We start from the raw sequence: 23,345 nt of genomic DNA, 5'->3' as shown, positions 1-23,345 counted from the left end.
CAAGGCGCCCGTGTGCTGTGCGATGTCAGAGCACGTTAAAGAACCCCAGGTGGTCGAACTTTCCGCAGGCCTCCACTACTGCGTCTCTCATAGCCTGAGTTGCTTTGGGACGGTAAACTCCACAAACTAAACCAAACCGAGCTGTAAATAATAGGAAGAAGACGGCAGTGAAAACAGAGAGAAAGAGGTGCCGTAGTGGAAGGCCTCGAATCAAGTCGCCACAGACGTTTTCGCCTCATCGCGCTTTAGTACTCCAAAGTGCCTCTTGAGTTTGTATCGTTGAGAAACGCAGACATGACATGGCAGGCCGTGAGCAATGGGAACAACCGAACACAGATTTATTCTGAATTTTTTTTTTTATAGGAAGGGAAGGCGCGGAAACTGTCTCACTTGTTTTCTGTGGACACCGCAACCGCACCGTAAGGAAAGGGAGGAAGATGGGAAAGAAAGTGGAAAGAGAGAAAGAGGAGCCGTAGTGGAGGGCTACAGAGTAATTTCGACCACCTGGGGATCTTTCCCGTGCGCTGACATCGCACAGCACACGGACGCTTCTTTGTTTCGGTTCCATCGAAACGCAGCCTCCGAGGTCGGGTTCGAAAGCTGTCTAGGAGGTGTTGGTTCGAACCCGGGTACTCCGGCCCAGTAGTGTGATTTATTCATCAATCACTTACATACCGCAACTGCGAGAGGGTGTATTTCCTGTGCGTCGAACGTACCTTGTTCGTGTCATGCGCTTTATCGACGCGTGGCTCGTGCCACGTTCAATACGATGTAGAATTTTATATTTTATCTTTAATAGGGAGATGATTACTGGAGAAGAACGATTTGAGTGCGTTTTATTTTTACAATGCTCTGGTAACGAATATTTGTATCGGTGCGAGTAATGGGAACACTTCGCAGTGTTCAGTAATTACTTTTCTCTTAAAATAAAGAAAAAATGTATAAGTGATGTTGCACCCACTGGCGTCACTTTCGTGTTGTTAAATTTACAGTTTTTGTTATTGATTTGATTATATTTGCAAATTACTTTGCTTCTTCAAGACTACGTTTCGCGGTTCCTTTTCTTTGCAAGAGGTAATGGTTTGTTCCGATATCGACGAGTTTTAACCTGTCGGTGTTGCCATAAATAAGGAAAGAAAACAGTGCTCATAAATTTTCATGATTTGAAACGAGAGTTGTATACTTTCCTAAAGTTTTAGTGACAGCCGCCTATGTTACAAGGACATTTTAGCATTACTAAAATATATTTAGTCTTGTTTTTGTAACCGTGAGGAATATCTTAATGCTACTTCCTTCTTGCATTTTTCTTGCACTAAAATAAAACATGCGCCTTAAAAACATTATCCTTAATATAGCAGAATAGATAATAAATTAAGGTTGCCAGTAGTAAAGATAAAAATTAGACTTCAAAAAGCAAGTTCGAACGGCACGGCCGAGGCGAGTGGACTATAGCGGCGGACGTCGTCGAATGCTGGCGCAAGGTAAACGTCAGGAGCGCTGGCTTCGGAAGTGAGAGAAGCAGTACCACGTCCTCATCAAGAAAAAAGTTGCTAAGAAAAACAGACGCCAGCAGAGAGAGAATCACCGTACGATGACCGATCTTCGCGAGGAGTTATCCCCCATTTTCGAAATTAAAGCCATTTCTCAAATTGGAAGGCTTCGCTGTCCGATTCGTCGCCTCGAGTTCCGCCCGCCACCCCATCCCCTCTGCTCGCCTCCTTTGTCTTTTACTTCCTCACCTCGTATTTTCTATCACGCTCTTTGCTACACGTGCCAGCTCCAAGCTGTGCTTCATTTCCTCCACTAACGCTCCCTGGTGTCTCAGCTTGTTTATATATTTATTCCTACTGACCGTTCTCTCCTTTCTTTGCACGGCTCTCGACGCAGCGCCTCTCTAGCAGGCCCTTGAGCTGAAAAAATAAAGATAGATAAGAAATGTGATTTTTCTCTCTGCCTGTATTCTCGACAGAAGGTGGGGAAGGGTGTGTCGAGGGGAGCTCCTGAACAGAACGGAACGTAATTAGGACTCTGCGTCTTCGTTGCGTCCGGTAGGATTGTTTCAAGGATCACTTCGCTCTATCTCTTTTTACCTCTCTCCTACCTCCGGGCAGCGCCCACTGGAATGAAACACTTGTCCAGGAAGCAAGAGGAAATATGGCATGAAATTTCCGAAGAGAGCAGAAAGCGGAGGACAGCGCCGAGTGGCAAGTGGAGATTGAACAAGAAATGTATTTTCTTTTTCTCTCTTCCGTTGGATGTCCAGTCGGGGGTCTAGGCCAATACAAACGAAATTGCGTTCGATAATTCGATCTTTGATTAGACCCTTTTTGTTACTCGTCCCCTGTACTTTGCACGCCCTTTCTTGGTAACGACCTTCTGGGGCCGAACAAAGGAAGAGATTATTTTCGTTACCGATAAATTTTTAACGGTAATCAATCGCAGCTGTTAATTAGATGGTCTTCGACTACTCCTCGCGTTAATCTTCGATTATTAATTTCGTACTGGTGGTTTTTAAATGCTGAAAATTGTGCCTTAAAATTTTCGTCTAGAATCAGCATTTTGTGTTTGTTGGTGTTTTTCAAAAAAATGTATTTTATTACTCCTTTTCAAAACACGTAGGGATGCGATTTATATTTGGCAGTTTTTTAGCACTAGCGATATTTACACCGGTTGCAGCTATTTTTACAAAACAAAATAATAAAGGAAGATGTAGGGCCCGCCACTTGCACTTTTTCACAACTTAAACTTCCAGGCGCCCTTTTATTTCTCTATTAATAACAATTTTTTTTCAGGTTGATAACAGAAGGAGAGGGGCACGTATCTTGGCAGTTACTCGAAAACTCCCCATATAAGCTAGAATCAATGTTTTGTTGTGACCGAGACAATGTGCTATAAAACATTGTCTGAGTACAACTATCTTGAACTTCGTCTTCACAAGAAAGGTGCTTACGACCTAAATACATGACTTAGTCTAGTCACAGTATAGGTAATAAGTGCGAAGATACATGGAAAGTAGAAAATAAGACTGTCAATTGAAATTCAAGAAAAACAAAGTTTATGATGTGCCAATACTACTGCAATGCGCCTCTCTGTGCCATGTCGAGTGCATAATTATGGGCATCAGCCGCTGAACACTCGAGAATAGATAGCGGATTGAAGCGGAGAAAGAAGTGTATATCAGCGCGCGTGATATACGGAAACAGGCTTTCAGTAGCTTAGTTGCTTTATTAACGTCATGACACTGTGTTAAGTTCTCCCCATGATGCAATTCCACAGGTAGAGCGAATGTCTCTTCGTGGTCGTTTCAGCACTGCCGAGCGGATTTTGACATTTCGATGGCAGTGACTGAAAATCGGAGGCGAATATGGGTTTAATAGATAATTAACGTACTGTGACTGGTTACATTATCAGGTTATCCTTGAAATAATACAGATGAATTCTGTGTTGCCAATTGATGACAGCTGAATAGAAAGTAAATGGAAACTTTTCAAGTGAACAATGTTTTAAGAAAAAAATAGAAAAAGAAGAAACTGGTATCAAATTTGAAAGAAAAGTGATTTTATATGTCGTAATACGTGTTAATTTATGTATATATCTTTAGATCTAAAAACGAAAAACGCCACCATGTGGTCTGATGAGGTTAGTTCTACTACAATAGTTGCGTCATGCGTGTCAAGGAGCTTAATGGCTTCGTAAATTGTTGCTAAAATTGAGTAATCCCCAATTTCTTCATTCACATTAGGGTAGCTTTAGAATGCTAAAATAAATGTTATTAAAAGTTAGCAGAGCATTTTCAATTTTATTAAACGCCAATACTGGTCGAAGCGTCAAACGCTCAATATGTCTACAACTTAATCTCATTACGGTGGCGTTCCGGCATTGCTTAGTTATGTTGTGGCATTGCAAGCATTTAAAAGGAATCAAGTAATAACGTCGTTTGTGCGTTTCATGACGCAGATGAGTTAATGCCTTTTTTTCGCACGCAGCACTGCCGTTTTAATATGGGCAATGCCAGAAAGCAACGAGATTTCAGACACTCATATTTGGTGTTTGATGCCTTGAATTGAACTAGACATTGCAAAAAAAAAAAAAAAAAAAGAAAAACAGTTCTTACAGTCCATCGTAACAGCCCTCAGTTCTCTCGTCTATCATTGCCTTTTGAAATACGAAACATAAACCTAATTTGTGTAGTTTAATGAATTATAGAGTAGGTGCGCTAGCAGTGCTTACCTTCGGTGTCCTTTTCTGTGCATTTTAACACTTTGTTCAAGAGCCCGTGAAGGCGAGCGCCCGTTTTGGCGCTGCAGTGAGCACAGGCTACTTGACAATGAAATGAGCTGCGAGCAGTCCAGAGCTAAGGAGCACAGCGCGTATACATCTGCTGTCCGTTGAAGCTAAGGAGAGACTGACGCGAGGGGGAAAGAGGAGAAATTTGCGGGGATGAGGGCGTAACACGTCTTCTCCGTCTGAGAGTCCGGTGAGGGCCGCGTAGTCGCAATTGTGTTAAGGGCCACGCTCTCGTTGGCTCCAGCTGTGCAGCATCTCCGCCTCCTCATTGGCTAAGCCGCTTGACGTGTGAGTCGCCCCCTTCTCTTTAGCGCTGCAAGTTTTGCGGGGTATAAATAAATAAATAAGTCAGTTTAAGAGAGGCCTCAGACAGCCATCGGCCAAATGCGTAATCGCGAGTTGTAGCGTTCAGCACTGAAAACATGATAAGTTATTTTGTGTTGAATATTTGTCTAATCAAAATATACTGATAACATATCGACCGCCTTGCAGCATAATAAAATGCGTATACCGCATCAACGTGGCATGCGTATTAAAAAAAAAAAATTCTATACGGTACATTGCTTGCATGCGTAAACATTTAACTGGTAAGATAAAAGTTCTATTAAATTTTTCCTGCTCCTTTATTGAGTGCTTTCAATTTTCCTCTCTTTCACAGAATCAGCAAATAGCTCGTCACATGGCGGTCGCGCCTTGTCTGAAGCACTGTGCCTATATGACATCAGTATGCGATGACATGTGGTTAACTGGAATGCTGTCAATCAATTAGTGGTGGCTGCCGTCGCAGAGAGCATTGGTCACTCGGTGTACTACTTGGAAGAATTATGCAGTTAACAATGCCGGGAAAGGAATCGGAATCGAAGGCTACGCATAAGCGAGAGGTGCTGATCCTGTGATGAAGAAGTAGAGCGAAAATCGAGATGTCTCTCGACACGTAATCTCGCGTTTCCGAGACGAGACAACGGTAGCAAGATTAGCCACTGCAGGATGTAAACGCCAGTTGAGCGTCGACCACTTCGGACTCACGGGCTCAGTCAGCAATTAGCTTTGAAGAACAAGGAAGCTTCAGTGGTAGGCTATTTATCAGTTATCCCCGAGAGGCATAGTTCCAGCGAGGAGGTATCGCTGAAATCTGCAGCATAATCGACGGTTACATGGAAGTTCTACATTGGTTATACCCGGTAGACGAATGCGAGAGAAGGACCTGACCAACGCGAAATTTCAACATGATGTGCTTCTTTTTGGACGAAATGAACATATCTCTACTGTGTACTTTTCTGAAAGCTCTCTAATTTTACTTCTGCCTCGACGCTTTCTCCGCCGTTTACATGCTTTCTTCATTCCAGCCTTGAAAACGTGGTTCTTCTGCGGAGGAGCGCACCTGCACTTTAACATTAGCGGTCTCTTTAAGAAAAAAAAAAAGAATTAATCAGAGAGGCGTGATAAGAAAAGAACAAAGCGTGTACTGTTACCAGTTCGGAATTTTTGTGAAAGCACAATTATTCTAACATAACGAAGGGGACTAACCCAGAGTAGTTTTTCTAACAATTTCGCTTTTGGTAATCGAAAAAGGTACCTGCCAAAATTCTATTAGTGAAGTCAACATGACATACATGTGTCTTCTAGAAATGGTATCTACTTGGATAACATAATTGGGTGCAGCTGGATATGAAAGCCTGCCGAATCTATTACCTGAACTCTACTAATGGTCGACGTACAGCGGACTACGGCGACTGTGTGCCACGTCGGCGTATATAAAATGTTTGTGGTGACATCCCTGCCCCTTACCACGTAAAATTCCCCCCACCCCCCTTTGTTACTGGTGATGTTATTTATTGTTGGATAAGGCAGTGTTATGCAATAGCATTGATTTGACCACCTTGCACTGCACTAATATATGATTCCTCTATGTAAGAGGCGTCTTTTTATAAGTTTGCGATACAACCTAGCCCTAGCCTTACAGTTTGATGGCAGTGCTATGAATTACAACATGTAACACTACAGACATAATATATGCAGTGACTGTGCAACGAAATTTAGCTTATAAGATTAGGGCATTGCATGCGAAAAGTACAAGTTTTGTTATACAGTTCTCAGAAAAAAATAAGCACTCAACTTAAAAAAAAAAAAAAAATGTCGAAAATATCTTTCTTTACTTCACGACTAGTAGTGGTTTCAGGAATGAAGTTGGAGACCACATCCTAGCTTCGTTAACGACTTTTTGTTCTTATGTTCTATGCAGCTGATGAGAAAGACATCCTGCGCCCACGTATTATACCAGGCACTTGAAAGTAAAAAATTGAGACTGTATTCAGTCTGCACACACATTTGTCAGATACTTTTTTCATAGCCTAATTAATAAACTGGCTCCTGTGAATACTGTTTTATTGACTGGCGTAAACGTCTCATCGCCTCCATAGGAACTGCCAGACGATTGGAGGGGCGTCTGTAGGTTGCGCATCGCTCCTTGGCTGCCAATCTGTGCGAACGAAATTGTTCGTGCGACACCTTTTGTTTATACGCCACGCCGGATTCGCTCACACAATGCCACTTCTCCAGATTTCAACCGCTTTCGAAGGCGAATACGTGCTCAGAATACAAGACAACCGAGGACGAGTTCATAAAGGCCGGCGTCGACGCCTCCGTGGTGAACAATGCGATCCGTTCCTGCGTCCCGAGGGATGCATGTTTAGATTTAATCAGCCGGTGTTTCAGCACGCCTGCGTCGCTCAGACAATTCACACAGTTGAGTAACCTCTCACCTGAATTCTACTCTCCCTAGGTAGATTTGGAGGCGTAAAATTGCTCTGACAATTTGCCGCGTATTTCGCAGGCTCGGTTCAATGCCACTAGGCTTTGTTGAGAAACTTGCAACGCTTGCCGAGACAAAGCGGCGCAAAGGGAGGTCAGTAAGGATACCTGGCGTTGAACATTTGTAATCCTGTTTATAAGCGTGAAATTGGCTCAGAACGGCACCACTCAAGCATCGCGATGCGTTGGCCTCGGAGGGAAAAAAAATCTGCAAAACCCTATTGCCATTGATCCTTTTTGTGCAGACACGAATACTTGCTCCGGTGCGGGTGTTTCACCTGCCAGTAGTCAACAGTTCGGCTCGAAGGAAGCTTGACGTGGCCAGCCCGGCATCTATATTGATATGTTTAATTATGCAAAAACACCAAGCCTAGTCCGATTCATTAGTCACATCCGAAAACCACGCGCTCGCGGCGGACGCACAGAAAGAGAGAAAATCACCAGCGATTGAACGTGCCTCACCTGCCGCAAGTGTCCCAGCACGTGCCGAAAATAGTGAGAAGAGTGATTTTCAATGAGCTGCACGTGCCGTCCAGAGGCCTTCAACTCTTTCTTTTGTTCGTAAAAGGTTGATTTATTGCCGTCTTGCTGCCATCGACCTGGTGAATGTATATACGTGTGTTGTCGAGTATTTGAGAGATTCAGCTCGACGCGTTTCACGTTGCTTTTTTTATTTGAAAAAAGCGAGTATGTAAAGTTTGCTTTACCGAAAGGAGGGCTTAAATTGGAAATGAAGCGCGAACTTTTAATGCCAGGGCAGGCCCTAGGAGCTCGACACATGTATAAGGGTAAGTTTCATTTGGGAACCACGGAATATTGTACCATCACGAAAAGGATGTTTTCGGCTTCTTATTAGGGAAGATGCAAGCATTTGGATTTCTGAAGGAAAGCCGCCTGGTTAATTACTCGCATGACTTACAACTAAAGAAAAAAAAAGATTTGTGCTTTAGAAAACTCAGAACTCACTGTAAGCGCGCATTTAAGCAAATTAGCAAAAGGCAACAGAAAAAGCAATAACATTTCTTTCTTTACAGTTATCTACGATGGGACCTTGACAGTCCTAATCTTGACTCGGTTCTTAATGCGATCTTTTTCAAACGGTTATTTTAGGACGAAATTGGAACAGATGAGCACTGAGGACTCTTTTATTACACTATAGAATAACATCAGAGACCTGAGAAATCTATCTATTGAGGAAAAATGCTCGTAACAAATATGCGACTGACCACCTTTGTCTATTAAAAAGCCATTAGATCATTTTCACGTTCGTAAAAAGGAATCTAGTATACGTGAATCTGTAATTACTCCGAGCCAGATAGTGGGACAGGGTTCATTATGGTACTCTTTCATATGGCGCAGTGGTGAAAACGATGCGAGCTGAGTGATAAAACACAAGCGGCCATGTCTTTTTTATGAACCTATATTTCATCATAGTAGCACTCGACAGCGTATAAAAGCATGGAGGCACATTTTGAACCAGAAATATAGCGCAGAAGCCGTATCACTTCACCTTTAATAAATATGGCAGAGATAACTTGCCACACGTTTATTCATTAGCATTCAATTCCGAGCACTGGACAACAATAAATAGTGCAGTTGTAACCTTCAAGGAGTAATTATTAGGATTAATATTTGACAAACATAGGAATTCTCCGCAGTCCGTGCATGTTCTTCACCGAAATCAAATATGCATAGCATGACTCGTGCTCTTATTAGCGTGAAAAAATTTCCGAAAAGTACTGAAAGAGCGCTTGCCCATATTTCCAATTTTCGTTGAAGGCAATCAAATCAATTTGAAATTTTAAAGGAAACATCAATACCAGAGCACAAAAAGAAGAGACTTGGAAGCTCACTATGGTCAATTTAGTCCGAGTTCATTCCGGTTAAGTTTGGGTGTTCGTCGGTCGCTAATCACGTTTGCGGAACTAGGACACGGCACAGCAGAACATACTGCGCGCTTTCGGATGCAAGCGGTTTAACAAGAGGCGGAAACACCAGCGCGTTGTCGCAGTCATTACCGGAAGCCCGGGCGTGAAGCGGAAGTGCCGGCGGCCTTGGTGCGCTCTCATTTTCATTAAACGGGACGGACAGAAAACAACCGCCACGCCTAGTGTTATGGAACACATGCGCGTACAAAATGGTAAATAAAACAAACGGACGGTTGTTTTGAAGACAAATCAAAACTCGTCTGCTTGTCATAACTAGCGCCGCAAGAGAGACCGCGAGGAATTCCGAGAAGCGAACAATGACCGTCGTCCAAAAAACAGCTAAGCGAGATTGCTAGTTAGTTAGCTAGTATGTTAGTAACCACATGTCATGTCACTTTAAAAAGCGTCGTCCTAACTATCGCTCTCTTAATGATGGCACCTTTGTATTTCTATCTCTCTGCAGCTGCTTATTCTCAGATGACCTCGGCTGGTTTTCCGACCGTTCGGTTAGAGCTTTCTGATGACTCCTTGTGTCAAGCACAAATGCGGATACAGAATACGAGAAGAAACACAAGAGAGAGGATGCTGCGTGTAAAAGAAATTGGGCGTGGCATCGAACTACAAGTTGACTAAGCTGCGACTCCGAGCTGATTTAGCCTGTCCTGGCAGGTTCTGCTTAATGCAGGTAGTACTGTTAAAGCTAACTCTAAATGGAAGCACTGGCGCATCTGGGTTTGGCGTCCACCTCCATCTGCTTTCCCGCATTCTTATCCTGCGTAAAACTTTACCCATGACAGCGCCACCTTTACTTCATAGGTCTCTGTCCCGGCCTACCCCTTCCTACTCGCTCGCAATTTCGTTGGAAAAGATGGTATTTCGGGGGCTTCAAATAGCCAGGCGGTTGACAAGATAGCGAGCGCAGAAAAGGGGGTGAGGGGAGGCTATATGTTTTGCGGGTACAAGGCGAGAAAGGTGGGAAAAAGAAAGTAAAGCGGAGTGTTGAGACCCCTCTGGAGCTTCCAGCTCTCCGTTAATAGCCAAAGTGGCGCGGACCCATGAATAAGGGATGAATGCGCCGCCGCTACCTTCCCCTTCCCTGGCTCAATCACGTTTTCCCTCTTTCCTGATGGATAAGGCATCAGCATGGTTTGTCCTGTTCTAGCACCACCAACTGAACTTGTTCCTCCTCCTCCTCCTGCTCCTCTTCCACGCAGAGGCTTACCTTTATGTTTCTCCACTTCCGACCTCTTCACTATCCAGCACCTCCCACTTCCGTCCACATAGGGGGCGACACTTCGCACTCCGTACCTTCTCTCCCATCGCGGCCTGTACATCCTGACACCATGAAGCTACCAGTGGGTACAGGGACAATCGGGCGCGCAGACTGAGGTACGCGCACGCGAGTGCACCGGCAATGGCACGGGAGCTGTGGCCCCTGTGCCTACGACCCCTGATTTGTTGTTGTGCCTGTTCATCTCCCCACTGCGCGTTCCTCCGGCATCTGCTCGATAAATAGATTACTCTGATTTGAAACGGCCGGACGGACGGTCGCTCCCTCGCCGGCAATGTTGACCCCTCACCCACAGCGTCCTCAAACCCAATACCTTACAAGCGTGCCCTCAAAAACAAAATGAGAAAGCAGGATATTTGCTCTCGCGCACTACTTACCAGAAACTGCAGCAGTTTGCTTCCGCGGTGGAAACGGTGGTACAGACACCTCCTTTATCTCCCCCACCACTCGGAATTTCCTTCCTTTCTATTTTATCCTTCACTTCGAATTCCCCCTACCTTTCTCTGTTCCCAGGCTCTTTTCCCGTGCTCTTGTATCTCAAGCCTTACGTTCGACCGATGTATCCCTTCCGAAGCAATTCGTTTCTTGTCACCAGGGCGCTCTCCCTATTCTATCCTCTCCTGTGGCGGCGCCTTTTACAACTCTCCCTAGGGATTACTAGGGATTGCAGCCCGGGTAGAGTGGTTGGGTCGCTCGGAATGAGGCGCTTGGTTACGAATTCAACAATACATAGCGCATTTGTTGTTGCAAACAAGGGAATGGTTGGAAAGCAATATGCTAATTAACCGTTTTTTCTTCTTGGAACGTTTGCTATGGCTTCGAGTCTAATAAAAACACTGGGGTAAAATTCTAGGTCTGCTAAACGCGACAGCCCCAACGAAATCAGAAAATATAGCTTCTTTTGCACATGTTATTGTGAACGTTTGGCCACTTCACGTGTTAAAGCAGTTAGGAGAGTTCCTACAACTGCGATCGATCCCTAAATGTAAAGATAAGAAGCTGGAAATTTCTTTCAGAATTAGATCGCCACAACAATGTGTGGTACAAACTCTGGACAAATGTGTTTGGGTTCACAAGCTGCGGATATTTCATCACCCTAGCAGGTTTTCTCTAGACACGAGATAGTGATTAGAGTGCCCGCTATGGTGACATAAAAGGTTGCCGTATAATCGAAGATGAAAAAGAAAGCATTATTAGTAAATATTTATTTATTCTTTTGCGTTCGATCTAGTTTTCAAGCAGGCTTGCGTGGAAGTGAATGCTGCCTGTAAGACCTCGCATCTATAGTGGAACAAAGAGTAAATCAATACGTTAATATTGACACTAAAAATGCCCCTTCTCCGCTGCGATAAGGTTACCACGCATTGATGCCAGTAAGTACCTAACAAAGGAGTTCCAGATATTTTTGCTAGTATTTTCTAGCAATACTCTTGTTTGGGCGAGTTGGTTCATCTTTGCCTTTTTGTGTCCCATCTTCTTCGCGCAAGTATACGTAACCTTTCATAGTATTTTCTGTGGTGCGAGCGCAAGTGACCTAAGCTGTTGTACCTCCCTAAGCACGCGAAGAAATCAGAGAGCATGGCTACCGTTTCAAGGAGAAATTGTATTGTTTCGTTTACCGCAAACAAAAGCAGTTCCAGCTTGCTGCAGCTTTTTTTTTTGTACGGTATGGCGGAAAAGCATCCACAGTCTGAAAACCTCTTGCGTTTTATTCGAACAGTGTCGACCCACTTTGCGGAACGAGCACTGCGTAAACAGAAACGAAGTGCGGCTCAGAGTGCGGCTACAGCGCCAGGCGTTTCGATCGACAACAGCGCGAGGAGTATGGCTCGACTGGAACGCGCGCTGCTTTGAGCCCGGCCCCAGAGTGATCCGAAATGCGGGTCGGTGCTTCTCTACGCCAGAGCTCTCATTCCGCACTCCCACGCTATATACTCCGCTAACTCGTCCCGTTCAATTCAATTTCTCTTCGGACTGCTCGCTTTATGTGCGTGTTTGCGCTAGGGATCTCCCCTTCCGTGTGTTCTTTCCGGAACTCTGGTCCATCGTCATCGCCCACATTCGACGCACGAGTTCGGAAGAGTAGTTGCACTGCAGGGCGATAATCTTGTTCGAAGGGGTCACACCCTCACCCCTTCTTGTCAACTGCGCGAAGTGTGGACAGAACGTGCCGCACTGTACGTTGGTCATTTCTTGCTTCCCAACCGGAAGGCCTGAAAATGTAGTTGTGAGGAGTTAAATGGGCCGTCAAGTTCTAAAACCTGAGCGAACCGGACTGTGGATTTTAAAACGATTAAAGGCTTTGCATCGGCCAGCCAACTGAAGCGTGTTTTTTTTTGGCCTTTGTTATCTTTTGTGCCACTCTTCCTAAATCTTGTTCAGCGTCGTTTTAAATCTTCTTCCTTGATTTCTGTTGTCGTTAGTTGAGCCTAATAGCTATCAGCAAATAAGCTTCTTTAGTCCCCAAGTGTGCTGAGTCCTACGGCAGCTCTAACAGTGACCGATGTTAGATCACAGCCAGTTGTGCCCTTCTGATACGAGCAAAAAATCCTGCTTAGACTTCGATTTTCAAGCATGTCCTGAAACATGGCAGTGGTGATTGTATCGATTCTCACTACTGTTTAGAGAAAGTCTCCATGGGTCCTTTTCTGCAAGAGAAAAGCTTTAAAATCTATGCCATTCAGTGAGTTCTGGACGAGAAAGGAAAGAAATGTTTTAACGTTTCAACCGCGAACAATAAGAATGGTACAGTCTGCAGACAATAAAGAGTCGTACTTCTCTACGGCAACTCTTTCTTGCAAGCGCTTAGACCAGTTTCTAAACAGCCTCGCCAGACAACCGCCGGACACGAGCCTCTTAAGTGGTCCAGGACTCCCCCGAGACCAGGCCATTACCGTCCTTTTATTTTTAAAGCCAGCTTCGCTCACTGGGCAACACCTTGTAAATAATTGTGGCTCGGCTGCGAACAAAGAGCTGCCATTTTCTTTCTAGTTCCTTCACACCCTCGTCGTCGGTCAGAGTTGTTATCTGCTTGCTCTCGCTCCGAGGCACACTCGTCTTGTGAAAAACCGCGCCAAATAAATAAGATAATGGAAACGTGTTAAGAGGCCATCTCGGCTGCTGCGGCCGCTCACACTTACCGTGCTCCCACAGTAGACGGCTCCGTGTTGGACACCGCCCCCAGCCGACGCCGTTACCGGCTTCTATAATGCAGCTAGAACAAGTGTTCGAGACGCCCGGTCTGGCGCCTCCCCCTTTCGGACGCTTATCAGCTCGCTAAGAGGCTGAAAGCCGCTTGGGCGAGGCTAGAGCATCGGGGAGCCGTGATACCGCGAGAACAAGCCGAGGTTTTCCACTGCGCTTCAGGCGGAGGTAGTTGCATGCAGCATTGCCGAAACTGTATCAGGGCTGCAGTCAAACGACCAGGTAGATATTGGCAGCGACCAAGAACAGCCCCAGTGGGAGCTTTGTTGTACAGTACATCTGCACGGCTTCATCTTAACACGTGGAATCGATAACAGTTTCAGAAAAGCAGCCGTCAAAGGCGAGGCGCCTGCGTCAGAGGTGACCAATCAAAATCACAAGAAAATTGTCGAGAATGTGGACTTACTCCAGATGTCGCGCTGGAGTGGTGTGTAAAGCGCGTGCGTGGTTTTTCTGGGCTCCACAGAGCTGCGCGCAATTAATGGCACAGAGCATTTACGCCTCGCGTGTCCGCCATTGACGTCCTCGGAGGCGTGTTCTCGGGTGCGAGATAAGTGCGGCCGCCATTAGAAGAAAGGAAAGAGTGAGAAAGGGAAGAATCAATTTGGCCGCTGTACAAGCCATTGCTTGCTTTCTTGGCCGGGCTGGACTCCCTCGAAGAGAAGGCGAGTGAAAAGAAGCTAGACGGAGAGTAGCTGGACAAAACTCTCGTACTCCGAGACTCATGCTATTTGATAACCGGTTTGGCACGCTGCTTTCGAGGACACAAAAAAGTGGTTTTTCTTCCGCAAATAATTTCTTCCGGAGTCTACTTGAGAAAAGCTTGGTGGAGCGATTACCAACATCATAAATCCTACTTTTGTGTCCAGCATCCTTGACTACACTGGGTACACAAAGCTTGAGTCACCTCCGCTGGGCAGCCATTCAGTCGGTAAAACAGAAGCTTGGACACGTTGGTAATCCATTGTGTAGAACAGCGCGAGAAAAAAAACGACAGGGACGAAGGAAGACAACAAGACGGCCCTGTCGTTTCTTCGCGCTGTTCTACACAGCCATTCAGTCGGCTCGTTTCTTTATGATACTCACTATAAATTGAAAAAGTCGTGATAACGATAAAGAAGGCGCTTTCTCTCTTCATAGTATTTTACCTCACGTCATCTTAGAGAAACTGATGATGTACGGAAATTCTGTATTTTGTTTTTTTTCTCTGCGTTTCTTCGACTGAGTAAAGCTTAAGGAGGGCTTAAATAGATTTTAAAAGGCCCTTCAGGTAGCACACTCGAGTGTTCTGCAAATGTACAGCGAACCGTCTGCTCCTTATAACTTATGTGACACCTTTGCTGAAAGGAGGCTATAAAACAGTTTCCTCACGATAATCGCTAGTGAGGTGATTCTCTGTAAATTACTGCGTCGTAGCGTAGCAAGCCGCCTTTTGCAAAGGTCGAAATAAATTTCATTTAACCATTGTGTGAATGTTTTGATCAGTAATAACGACTATAACGCAAATATTTCATCGAGGACACGTGCGCAGTTATTAATAGCTGCTTGAACATACTTCTTTGGCTCTCCTTTGCCTTCGAATATTTCCTTTTCACTAATAAACTGCTGACATCATCTGTGAAGTCTTTTTAAATAAGCGGCATTATGGGCACAGAAACAAGAACTAGAAAATAGGCCGAATAAGACCAGAAATATATGTCTCCTCGCCATTGCAGCCATCTAATCCCCTGTAGAGGCATTGATCTATTCAAATGAAACAACGCCGAATATTAACACTTCCATAACCTCTGGAATTTGCGTGTTCTTTGTACGTGTGCCTTGAATTATGTCCAACGGCCAATTTTAACCGGACAGCGAATTCGCCCGTGCTGTTTAATAACGTATGCATTGCGATACTATAGATTATGTCGCTTTTGTTGCACGTTAAGAATAATAACAATAATTGATTCAAAAGAAAGGAAAGGCGCAGTATCTTCACACTGATTGTGAAAACCTGAACATCGCCGCAGGGGAAGGAAGGAAGGTGGGAGTGAAAAAACGGGTGCCGTTAAGAACTCTTTTTCGGAGCCTTTCGTACTCTTAAGGGTTGTGGTTGAAATCAAGTTCACTTCCTTTCGAGTTCTCCAGTTCTTCCCTCACCCACCAACAAGCACGCAAACTAGCTCTAAGAACCGAAACAAAGCTGCCTTTTCGGTGCAAAGAAAGCTGCTTGGCGAAGGGGGAGGAGGTCACGCATAGCTTGCGGCTGTATAGTGGTCTGGAGGCGTATGTTAGGACCACCGCAGGGGTAGCGCACCTACTTTGACACGCACACACAAACTCACGCACACTCGCAAGCTGGCGGGGCTTTGAGGCAGCCTCGGAGCTGAACTGTGCACGGGCAGGCGCCGCTGCTGGTTTGGCAACTTCGCCGAAGGAGCCAATCACTTATTTACCGCGCCGAAAGGAATTCAATTATCCGCCATGACCGGGCTGGCCAAATTAGATTACCTGGTGACGGGAACGCAGCGGCGGTGGCGTCGTCGTCCGAGAGACGCCGTGGAATCGTCCGCCACGAGGCCACTTCGGTCCTCTCGGCACTCGCGGCGACCACGCACGGGAAGGAGAGACAGGGAGAGCAAGGAAAAGCATGCTCTTAGCGAAGCTTCGCGCCAGCTTGTTCCGAGGTTACGGGCATTCTTTGCCAGTTGTTTCTCTACTTTCTTTTCCTCCGCTGCTATGGCATAGTGTGCCATCGTAAAACGCGCTTGCCGCCCGCCGTCCTGGTGAGCGGCGCATGCCTCTCGTTTCTCGCCGGTCTCTGCATTCGCAACGAGCCACTAGAGCCCCGTCGGAGGACGGGTGGCGAACGTCCGCTCCGAGACGGCAGACGGGCCTTCGCGGCACGAACTGCTCCCGTAAAGCATGGCGCGGGTGCTCCGAGATTGAGGTGAAAGCAACAGAGGAGTGGAGGTGAGGATCACGTGTCATGCGCCTGTCGCGAGCTTGGCTGGCGGGGTCTGTCGTAGCGGCCAATGAGAGCGGGATACTTATCCACGTGTTCGAACGGTGACCGGATACGACAGAAAATTATGGCATTGCGTAGCAATAATTCCGTCCTAATTTTACGCTTAGTGCATGTGCTAATTCCGGAGTGCCTGCCCATAGTGGATCACCGGGGAAGCTTGGCCCCTCCAGTGAGTAGCCTTTTAGACGACTACTGCCCTAGCTGGCCTCGCAATCCTTTGGCTGTAGAGCGGTCATGTCAAGGGTTACGAATACAAAACTTGCAGCTGACTGTTATGAGTCTCAGCCCTAATCTGAATTAAAGTCGGCGACAGGCGGTGTTTGTCACATTAAATGACGTTTTTAGCACGAACATTGCGAGGGGAATTTCTTAAGCTGTTATGAAAACGTTTTAAATAACCATCACCCTGCAAACATATTCACTTTTCTTCAAAATCATCTTAGCTTTATCCATCCACTTTAGACCTAACGTTATACCATATGGAGAGGCAGAGACATATTTATGAGCTAGGATACACCCGTACCCGCAGAAACTGAGACCTGAGTTCGTACTTTGAGTTTGCGTCGTTCTCAGAATTATACTTTTCGCCTTCACCTCGAATCATCTGATTGCTGGACAGCCGGAACCGGATGTCATTTCGAGAGCCATCACTTGCGGTTTCGGTGTTTCCACCAATCGGTTTGGGTGAAAACAACACTTGTGAAAGCGCAGTAAAATCGGAATACGGGCCCTGGGCTAACACCAAAGCATCCGCTATCTCGAACAGAGTGCACACTAAGAATGTCCGGAACACGTGCTACCAGGAGCTTAGTTTCTAACTCTTGCCTAGCTATATCATTACAAAAACCTTTCGTTTCCACGTTCTGTGTGGTGGATTTTGCTTTTCTGTTGTTGTTGTTTTTTTGTATACCGCGGTTTTAACTGGCGTCCCACGGAGCATTGTTCCCGAACAATGTTCTGAAAAAGCTTCATACTAGACAGTGCTTTGTGAAAATACGGGGACCCCATCCCCGTAGAAGCTGGCAGTACGTCGCGGGTCTCCTCCCGCTATGAGCCGACAGAGCAAGAGCCCGACAGAGTGCTCTTCTCTCGGGCTTGGCGGCTCGCGCACGCAACGCTGCGCTCGGAAGGAACTCGCGCCTGCAACCTATCAAGGCTGGGATGAAAGCCAGTGCGCGTTCTAGCGCAAAGCGATGCGGCGGAGTCTGCGTGAGCGCTGAGCCAGAGAGGAAGAGACGCCGAAAGGGTTGGAGGAACGCAGAGCTGGCAGCGTTTTTCTCGCTGGCTGTAGAAGGAGAGGCTCCAAAAAGAGACGCGATGGAGCACAAAGCACACAGGCTCACGCACACCGGCGAAAGTGCCAATCCGGATGAAGGGAAGTAGGGACAAAGGGGGAAGAGCAAAGCAAAAGACAGCAACAAAAAAACAAAGGCGGGAGAGGGGAAATGGGAAGAGGGCTATGTTCCGTTTTAAGGTTTTACTTTTCTCGCTTTCCAGACTTACCTCGGATTTTGGCAGCCCCTTTGTGGTCCGCTTTTGTTCCGCTGCGTTTCTCCGTTTCTTCAGTTTACTTCTTTGAACAACAGCTTCCAGAGCACCCTTCAGAACCTGGTTGCTATTGTCGAGTTGTATAACGCATTTTGGGACGTTAACAGGATATATTTGCTTCGTAGCTCCAGGCAAGGCAATGTTTTGTTTTTTTTTTTTTCTGAAACGAAAACCCTACGGCATCGGTTGTTTCGAGCCGTGAACTGTGTGCGCAGAAAGAATAGTCATTGGTGCTCGCCAGATAGTAGCTCGGCAGAACTTTGCCATTCTCTGCACGCTGGCAGGCAAGATCAGTAGGAATTGCAGGGAATTGTTATTTACTTCGCGGTTATCACGAAGAGTTGAAAGAACAAAGACATTCCAGTTATCGTCATTGCGGGCTTCTTGTGCAGAAATCGTTATGAAATTGGCCAGTTTACTGACACCAAAAAAGCAGTGGAATATCACCCATCCCTGAGATTTCTTTTTCAGATACACCGAAGAAAATATTTTGTTCTACCTTGTTCGGTAATATCATAACAATTTTATCACTAGTACTGAGGGCGCGGTGGCCGCTTTTCTATGGAGGCGAACAGCAAAGCGCTCGTATAATGTGTGATGTGAGTGTTAAAGAACCCCAGAGGCTTGAAATGTTTGGAGCACTTCGCTATGGCATCTCTCGTAACCTGAGTCGCTTTCGGACACGCTACACCACATTAACTAAACCAAACCAAACAAGCATTCGCATAACCACGGTATGTATATGCTTTCGTTATGTAGTTGCTCGTGTGCCTGCTCATGCGCACGCTTTCCTTAAGTAGCGTTTCTCCAGCGCTTGAAGTTTTATAGAAAAAGGCTAGAATGAATAATTGTGCGTGAGCACACACATATACATATGCATTTTCCACTCGTGTACAGAGACGTGTACAGTACTCGTGCACAGTACTTCAAGATTCATTCGTCTCTGTTGCTACAATTGAAGTTGCTGCAATTATATAAGACATTATCTTAGTAAATTTCTTGTAAGCAACGAAACGTATGCTGATTATTTTCGTGAAGCCTGAAGCGCGAAAAAGACCAGCACATGAGAGAGAGCCTAGTTTCTAAAATTGAAATATCTCTCCCTAAAGTAGACCCCCAATAAAATATAGTTGGCCCAACATGCCCTCAGTAAATTGCATGTTATTCGCCGGAGATTTGGACCGGGCGACTTTAATTGAAACGAACCTAATCTTACCAACCTATATTTTCGGGCATGGCTCCAAATATTATACAAATTTAATTCGCACCATCAGCACAAAATGCTCAAAGTAAAGTACCACAATAAAACTTTGATCCTGCGTTACAAATTATCTCTGTACTGTAGTAGCCGTGCGCTTTCAGAAACAAACGCAAAGTGTTGATTTTATGTGTAAATAATGCTATTAATGTTTTGGGCAATTTGCTTTCTGGGCCCAATTTAAGTTATAATACCGCAGTCAAAAACCATGGATTGGGAGGTACTGATCGACGAAAGTTTAGGCCCTATTGTTTTAATTTCGCGATATTTCTCAACGTCATGGGCATACATTCTTCTCCCGTTGTTATTGCTCTGCACGCCCAGTACGCCTCCGAAACTATCCCGGATGCACGGTGTACTCGTAATAATTAAAAATAACAACTTTCCTTCTTTTAGTAGAGGCTCGGCTTTGAAACCTTTCAAGAATACGAACTGCAGACAAGCTGGCAAAATTGATTTTAGGCGCCCCACCTCTCTTCCGACAGATATCGCTCTTCCAGACTACGAGGATTGAAATCGCAGCGCAGAAAAGGTGCAGCAGCAAAGTTAATCAAAGCGCATCAGTTGTAGGTTGCAACGGGAAGCCGAAAGAAGCGAACACAAGAGCCAGACGGGGCAAAAGTTGTGCGGAGTCAGGCGTCTAAAAACCACTCACGTCACGGCTTGCGTCACTCAGGGTCTCCATCGTAAGCGTAATAACAGAGACGACTACCAAAGCAACATACACGGCTACAGTAGTGTCTACACCACGGCATGACATGTTGCGCAACTGTATGGCTCTGCAACGTTCGAGATACACACAAGCCTGCCTGTATCGTGAGCGCGCTAGCAAACGCAGCATAAACTACGAAGATCAGCGTATAATCTAGCCAGCCATTCAGTGAACCCACTCGGGACGGCAGACTTAGGTCAGAAGGAGGTTGGGGGTAGAAAGAAGAACATGCCTGTGTCAGCACCGCTACTCGAGTCGTCTTGCCCGCGAGGCAGGGCAAGGAGGCAAGGTGACAGACTGTTGGGACATGTCTATTGACGGGCCGCACGCCGCTGGGAGCCCCAGAGTTCACGCAATTTAATTGGCCCAACAGCGGGCACTGCTGTCGCTGCAGAGCTCTCGCGTTTGATAAGTGGGTCAACCGGAGGTCGTGCACGTGATGTGCGTGAAAAAGGTGAACTCGTGATGAACTGCCTCGCTGGCGCCTCGGACGAAAAAAACTTACTGCTGACGACGCTGCCAGTTGACCGAGTTGTGTTACATGAGCATACGGATCACGATTCGTTTCGTGCTTTATGGTGGGCTAGTTGACAACGCAATGTTAGAAGAGAACTAATTGGTATTCAATGTCGACTTGCAATACTTCACTGAGATCGTTCAGAAGAATAATTGTTATCTGTCACTCTGGGACAGCTGCTGCGTGATTAGAGCCAGAGTAGGAACCGTGCGGAGACTGGCCTGAGAATACTGAATTTTTAATTGAAATTTCTCAGCATACTTACCGTCCAGTTGGTAGCTGATGCAATTTGAATTTGTAAGAAGCCTACCTAAATGTTTATTTATTAAGACATTCGCAGTTTCTGACTTTCTGCATTGGTTAGTCGGCTCAATTAAAATGGTTATCAGTAACTAGTCGGACGTGCCTTTGCACCTTTACAGCAGATGATGGCGCAGATGATGGTACTGCTGATCGAGTTATTTTCCATCATGCAGATGCCAGTGGATGACAATCACAGTGCTACTATTTTTCACCGAAAGCTTTCATGCTAACTTCTTGACGCAGTATTGCGTTTCTTAAGTTGAATAAAAGGTTTTGAAAAAAAAAAAAAAAACACGACGTGCACGGTAATATACAAAGATGTGAACTCTTGTGCATAGAGAAAAGTCGCCGACCAGCTTTCCTTTGAAGGCCAGTCAAGCTTATTGCCAGCATTTCTTTTTTCCAAAATTGGTGTGGACTTGTCTTTTTTTATAATGGATGTGCTAATGAAAAAGGTGGTTATGATAACAATGACTGGATCTATAACTTCACATACGAACTTGGCTATACCCTGCTACATTCTATTGACGTCAGTAGATGGAGATGAGGCCTAGGAGCTGCAAACGATATCTTTCGCCATGTGTAGTCATTGAAAATATTGGCACTAATATGTATTGCTTGCTTACTCTTTCAGTTTATGTTTACGACTAAAGAGCCATGAATTGTTTTCATGCATCTCTTTCGTTGATTTTGCTGCAACGCATCAACACGGTTAGCAACTATATCGATGCTTCAGGCGTTGACAAATGGCTTTGCGACAGTAACTTAATCTTCAATGTTTAGGCCAAATAGATAGTAAAATTTCAGTAGGTAAGCCATATGCGCAGTTCCATGCCATTTAATGAGCAACCCATCATTAGCATGTCGATGCGGAGAGCGTTGCGAATTTTACAACACGTACCTCATTCACGCATGAAAATATTTAAACCACTTGGCGCATCACTCATATTTTTAAACACCTTTTGGATGTGTTTGCTCCTTAGTAGTAAAAAGGCGCATTTCTCACAGCACCTGGCAACACTAAAAGCACCGACGGAGGGGTGCCCAGTCCTATTAAAGCTACGACTCATATCAGTGATGTTCCTGCTGTAGGTTGCTTTAGCAATTCTGCTAAACCTAATGGAGGCTTTCCAGTCGTCATACTTCGTTTTTTTTTTTTACCTTTATTCACTCTTCGCAATATACTATTACCGCTCCTGCAACCAATTTCACTGATTGTCGACTGTCGTGACACCTTTTTTTATACAAGTGGTCAAGCATGCCCGACTATTCAAGCAAGCTTTGCATGCAGTTACACTCAGCGGATAAGGTAGGCAAACACGCACGTGAAAGTAACGAAAACTAGTTTTCCAGAATGGAAATATGTTTATCGGCATTGGTGGTATCAGCGTCGGCAAGGTGAGAGAATACTGGGCTCTGTGTTACAGTTTCACCTCTGTTTTGTGCAAGGAAGCCAAGTGGACATTGATCCGGTTGGCTCCTCCTCGCATTTTTAGTTTCCTTTTTTCCCTCATATTCCTCGTCAAAGCGGGTAGTCATGTGCGTGCTACCCTAATGAATTCCAGCGCATACACAATCAAACAAAAAAGACGCAGTAGAGCGGTGCCGGCTAATAAGGTTAGTAAATCGATCCAACGTATAGAGGCCATGGTGGTAATGATTAGAACGGTATACTTTCCACACTAGCGAGCCAGCTTCGTCAAATCGATGGATTTCCATTTAAATATTTTTGGGCCCTAGATATAGATATTAAAAAAATATTAATAAGAATATTAAAAGGAAGGTACAGCCACCAGGCACCCTTCATAAATTTAGGATTACTTCTCATTCGACTCACCAGCTTCGCCTCTTCGGCACTGCTTGAAAACTGCTGCCAAAATTTCGTTAAAAGGCGCAGGTGGCTCCTCTTATGGAAATTTATAGGCAGACATTGATTAGAACGGTTACGCCGTGCGTACATTGAGGCCGGTCGATGGAACTCTGCGGCACGTGGAGCGGCAGAGCAGTCTGTCTTTCTCGCGACGCATCAGTACGCGGTGTAATCCCAAAACGAGGGCAGCGTGTAAGCCATTGCGGAAGATGCTGAACGAACTCAGTCTGCCTTGCACGAGTAAACATTCACAACAGCGTGGCGGGTGAACAAATATACACTGAAACCACTTAGCAGTATTTGCCTGCGGGCCAGTTGGTTAGATGACCCTGAAGGCCTCTGGCGCTGCATAGTTACGCACAAACACAACACACCACAAGAGATTACAGAAAAGTGTTCACACCAATGATGTGCTCACTACCAACTGGCTGTTATTAGCGGTACGAAGAAGGAAGCATTACAAAAAAAAAAAAGCAGCCTAAGGGCACAATAATAAGAAAAAACAGAATATTCAGGAAAGAAAAATTATGAAGGAAAAAAAAGAAACGAAAATAATGGCAAATTGCGTCTATCTTGTAAGATTGCCCGAACAAAGCAGTATCACTTGCT

At 45.4% G+C, this 23,345-nt stretch overlaps 1 long non-coding RNA gene across 21 annotated transcripts in view; it reads right to left on the bottom strand.

The window, feature by feature from the left end:
* LOC146200080 (uncharacterized) overlaps positions 1-20,689 on the bottom strand; it is a 64,790-nt gene extending 44,101 nt beyond the window's left edge. For 4 of the 21 annotated variants that reach the window (XR_014705182.1, XR_014705185.1, XR_014705184.1 and 1 more), the window contains exons 1-5: positions 20,552-20,689; positions 18,032-18,143; positions 7,561-7,697; positions 4,231-4,600; positions 1,853-1,910 (exon numbers count right to left, since the gene is read on the bottom strand). This is a non-coding gene — a long non-coding RNA (uncharacterized LOC146200080). Of the gene's footprint in view, positions 1-1,852; positions 1,911-4,230; positions 4,601-7,560; positions 7,698-18,031; positions 18,239-20,551 lie in introns of those variants that run through there. The other 17 variants (XR_014705161.1, XR_014705162.1, XR_014705165.1 and 14 more) reach the window with 15 other exon arrangements.
* Between the last annotated feature and the right edge of the window lie 2,656 nt (positions 20,690-23,345).

This window comes from Amblyomma maculatum, chromosome 2 (assembly GCF_055883805.1).
Source record: "Amblyomma maculatum isolate TAMU_Amacu chromosome 2, ASM5588380v1, whole genome shotgun sequence".
Lineage (NCBI taxonomy): Eukaryota > Metazoa > Arthropoda > Arachnida > Ixodida > Ixodidae > Amblyomma > Amblyomma maculatum.
Note: the sequence above shows the minus strand (reverse complement) of the source record. Positions and strands in the feature narration are given on the sequence as shown.